The sequence below is a fragment of the Bubalus bubalis genome, chromosome 20 (assembly GCF_019923935.1).
Source record: "Bubalus bubalis isolate 160015118507 breed Murrah chromosome 20, NDDB_SH_1, whole genome shotgun sequence".
Taxonomy (NCBI): domain Eukaryota; kingdom Metazoa; phylum Chordata; class Mammalia; order Artiodactyla; family Bovidae; genus Bubalus; species Bubalus bubalis.
Genome location: NC_059176.1, coordinates 54,825,496 through 54,830,456, shown reverse-complemented (window position 1 = coordinate 54,830,456; position 4,961 = coordinate 54,825,496). Strand labels below are relative to the sequence as shown.

General features: G+C 43.8%; 1 long non-coding RNA gene across 1 annotated transcript; it reads left to right on the top strand.

Annotated features, from left to right (window-relative positions):
- The first annotated feature begins 227 nt into the window (after nt 1–227).
- LOC123330758 lies at nt 228–1,851 on the top strand. Its single transcript, XR_006546867.2, has 2 exons — nt 228–358; nt 1,183–1,851. It is a non-coding gene; the product is annotated as an uncharacterized LOC123330758 (long non-coding RNA).
- The last annotated feature ends 3,110 nt before the right edge of the window (nt 1,852–4,961 follow it).

The following is a 4,961-nucleotide window of genomic DNA, read 5'->3' as shown; positions in this document are numbered from 1 at the left end:
ATTGATGGTGAAACCGGTGGCTGTGAGTGTTCTGGAGTATGGATCCAGTCTCCTGTGGTCGGTTGGTCCTGGACCAGAACATGGATACAGGTAACTCATGGAAACAGGGGAGAGACAGGTGGTATCATCACAGATGGAGGTAGGTTAAGGCATTAAGAGAATGAGGAAGTACTCTTCCTAGGGATTCTGTTTGCTCCACAAAATGAGGGCGAGTCACTGGTTGAAGCTGATGATGAGGACCCTTATATTGCAGACCTGAGGAAACAAAAGAGTAAGGAATCAGTAGAAGGGATAGGATCACATGGAAGCGATGGGAGTTCAGCAAGCTTGTGAACTAGACCCTGGCCGGTCAACCTGGGTGTGTATTTTTCTCAAACCATGTTTAGCTTTTGCATAACAGGCAGGGAATTGTATTGAATTTCAGTGGGGTTTTACCAGGCAAGTTTGACACAGGATGAAGGGGCAAGAGTGTTGAGTTAATAACCCACCTGACAGACTTAGGAGATGGAAGAATGAAACAATTTCTAAGCATTTTTAACAGTCTTCTCCCAAGAATATTTTCTTTTCTACTCAGAATAAACTGCACTGTCCTAGATTAGAAATAGCTTATTCAAGCCCATGTGTAATTGTTACATTTTACAATGCCATTAATAACTTGTCTTTTCAGACAAAATGGCATAAATCACACATTAAATTGATAATAACCCAATTGTATCAAGGTAAGTATGTCTTATAACAATATACATTATAGATGTGCTTCTAAATAGTAGAAACCCAGAGTAACTGAATGAGCTCATTTATCAATCTTCATAAAACACAAAGGTCAAAATCATAGACAATCAAATATCCTTCTCTCAACTTAAGCTTCACCAGCAGCTCTTTCTTGCTTTCAAGGATATTTCTTTGAAATAAACAATGTTCGAGTATTCTTTTTTTCCTTCTTTCCTGCCTTCCTACCCTTCTGTCCCTCTATCTTGCTACCTTGCCCTTCTTTGGTTCCTTTCTTTTACTTTCTTCTTTTCTTCTCCTTTCCCTCTTTCCTCTTTCTTTCTTAATATACCAATGTAATATTTTAAAGAGGGAAAAAAAAAAACCCAACTTGTAGAATTTAGCTGCTCATGTGTGCTAAATCCACCACCTTTCCTCTGCTTTTCAGAGCATTATCTGATTATATCATTTCAGAACTTGGAGAGTTACCATGGAAACAGTCTCCCAACCCTTTCCTTTGAAAAGGATCCCTCCAGCCCTCAGAGAAATCACCTGCAAGTAGCCATCCAGCTGCCTTTGTTATGCTCTGTCTCAGCCCTCACCCATTATCTGCTGTCAGACTTGGGTCAAGAGCCTTGCCAATGACCTGTCAAGTGGAACAGCATCCAGAGTGGCTGGTTCAGGCTGGGCCACATCCTGCTCTCCTCCTGGCCTGTCCTCAGGCCCCTCCTCCACCTGCCCTGGCAAGAGGTGGATTAAATCCAGGAGGGTGGGGAACAGCAAGGTTTCCTTCCTTTCAAAAACACCTGGAGGCTTTTTAAACTCCATCCTGGCTGCTAAAGAATCAAGACTCTGTCTGACAATTTCCCACATCCCCTCCTCCATGAAACGGAGTTTCCCTCTTTATTGGTTTGCCAAAAGCAAAAGAGCATCCCCAGGCACCTGCCATTTAAACAAGAACAGATTTATTATGTTTTGCCAGAAAGATACTTGCTATAGCTGAAACAGTGCATGTGTCAGCCAGGAGGAAATTTGCCCGTAGTATTTTCCCTGGATGACCTATGAATGGATGGATTAATGGATGGAGGCTGCCTCAGTTACCCCTTATTGCCCTCTTCTTCCTCTCAGTATCCTTTCCTGCCATCCCTGTGATGAAGTCTTCATCTCTGATCCAGCCTTTGCCCTCTGGTTATAATCATGAGACGAGATCAGAGATTAGTCACTTGATGGTGAGATGATATATGAACTCAATCCCTGACATGGAGGCTCATTGTGATTTCTTTGTATGACTCACTTTTGAAAATTGAGGGGCTGGTATCTATTCCCCTGTGTGATCTGCTCCTATCTCACCAACTGTCAGGGAGAGGATGCCAGAGTCAGCTATGGGTGTTGCTTTGGGGACTGTCTGCATGTCTGTGGCTGACCGTGTCTCTGCAATCCTGTTTGGAGCCTCAGGACATAATTGACCTAGGATATAATAACTGGATGCCAATAAGTTGGAACTACTTGAAGAACAACTTGTCCCTTAACTTTGGTTTTGGAAACCTGAACTATTTCTTGGGTTCGGGGGTCCTTTTTAATAAAGTGGAGCTATTGCAATAAACAGGGCTTTCCTAATGGCTCAGATGATAAAGAATCTGCCTGCAATGCAGGAGACCCAGGTTTGATCCCTGGGTCAGGAAGATCCCCTGGATAAGCTATGCACTCCAGTGTTCTGGCCTGGAGAACTCCATGGACAGAGGAGACTGGCGGGTTACAGTGCATGGGGTTGCAAGAGTCAGACACAACTGGGTGACTAACACTCTTATTGCAACAAACAACTGAAAGAGAGAGTACAACTCAGGACTGCAAATGTTTGTACCAAGTCTTTGGTTTTTGATGTTTGGTGGCAACCTTCTCCCTCTTCTGTTTTACATCTTGAAAAGCTGATAAGAAAGTCTGGGTGTTGCCTCCTTTGACACTTATGGGAGTTTCAAAAATCCATGTAAGCCTCTTCCTGCATGAGACAACCCTCACCCTGGCCTCACTGTCTAGCCACAATAAAAATTCCAATCCAATTCTTTTTCTTGCTTAGGCCATTTTTAGAACAATCTGAAAGATATTTCCTGTGCTCCCCAGAAAGCCTCATTATGCAAGTGATAAAAAGTTTTTATACCCTCTTAGCAACCCACTCTGGTGTTCTTGCCTGGAGAATCCCAGGGACGGGGGAGCCTGGTGGGCTGCCGTCTATGGGGTCACAGAGTCGGACAAGACTGAAGAGACTTAGCAGCAGCAGCAGCAGTGAGTGTGTAGAACCAACAGTCTTGAGATCAAAGTTTTGAGTGGGAATCCATTTTCTGTGTGTGTGTGTGTGTGTGTGTTTTTAATTGGAGGATAGTTGTTTTACAATGCTGTGTTGGTTTCTGCCCTACAACAATGTGAATCAGCCATCAGTATACATATGCCCCCTCCTTCTTGAACCTCCTCCCACCTCCCCACCCCAACCCATGCCTCTAGGCTGAGCATCAGGTTGAGCTCCCTGTGTTATCAGGCAACTTCCCAGTAGCTATCTATTTTACATTGTAGGTGTGTTCTCAGATGTGTCTGACTCTTTGCGACCCTGTGGACTGTAGCCTGCCAGGCTCCTCTGCCCATGAAATTTTCCAGGTAAGAATTCTAGAGTGGGGTGCCATTTCTTACTCCAGGGGATCTTCCTGACCCAGGGATCTTGAGTCTCCTGCATTGGCAGGTGGATTCTTTACCACTAGCACCACCTGGGAAGCCCATCCATTCTACCTATGGTAATATATATGTTTCAATGCTACTTTCTCAATTCGTTGTACCCTCTCCTTCCCCTGCTGTGTCCAAAGTCTGTTCTCTATGTCTGGATCTGTATTCCTGCCCTGAAAATAGGTTCATCCATATTTTTCTAGATTCTATATATATATATATACATATCATATATATATATATATTAATATACAATGTTTGTTTTTCTCTTTCTGACTTGCTTCACTCTGTATAACAGGCTCTAGGTTCATCCACCTCACTAGAACTGACTCAAATTTGTCCTTCTGATGACTGCTGCTGCTGCTGCTAAGTCGCTTCAGTCGTGTCCAACTCTGTGCGACCCCATAGACGGCAGCCCACCAGGCTCCACCGTCCCTGGGATTCTCCAGGCAAGAACACTGGAGTGGGTTGCCATTTCCTTCTCCAATGCATAAAAGGGAAAAGTGAAAGAGAAGTCACTCAGTCGTGTCCAACTCTTCGCGACCCCATGGTCTGCAGCCTACCAGGCTCCTCCATCCATGGGATTTTCCAGGCAAGAGTACTGGAGTGGGGTGCCATTGCCTTCTCCAAGAACAGAGCTACTCTAATGGTAAAATCTTGCCCATCTTTGTATCCAATGAAGAGAGAAATTGCAGGGCTAGACTGATTCAGGTTCTGTGTTCCCTGAGCCTGGACCAAATATTAGGGAGGGGACAGACTTGCCCTACAATGATTAGCCAACTCTCATCCAGTGAAAAGTCCAAAACTCCATCCTTGCAAACTATTCAAGCATCTGTTGTCTGCAGGAAGCTGGTAGAATAGACAGAGAAGGGGGCAGAGTAAGGACAATGGAAGGGAAACAAAAATGGTGGCTGGAGGGGAAATGCCAAAGTATAGACATTGAGGATGGATGCAGAGCTGGGAACAAACTCCGAATTATAAGCTACAAAGCCACTGATGACTTTTATGGGGAACTTGCAGATTCAGCTTTGGGTAAAGAGAAAGCCAAAGACTTTTAGAAGGTCTTCTTCTATCTGTAAGAGGCCATGTGTGGGACCTATTGGAAAATCCCTTTTCCCATTTCATCTGGCAGGCACAGCTGATCCTTGGCAGAGATGCTGGGGAAGACAGCAAGACAAGTGAAAGGGATGTTCAGGGGGTGATACCTGGAGGTGGAGGCATCATTCAGTGGTTAGAAACCTAGGCTCTAGAACCAGATTTCCTGGGTGCAAATTTTTCTCTGCCACATGCTGGTTAGGTTGGACTTTGGCAAGCTGCATAAAATGAGAAAAACTCGACTTAAATTTATAAAAGTATTTTTAGAGAAAATAGAGTTCTCTCATAAAATGGTCAACTCACCAGGGAAATGTATATGTATGCACCTAATAATACAGCTCAAAACATTCAAAGCAAAAATTTATAGAAATACAAACAGAAATTAATACATCTATCATCAAAGTATGAGATTTTAACACAACTCTCTCAATACTGATAGCTGAAGTAGA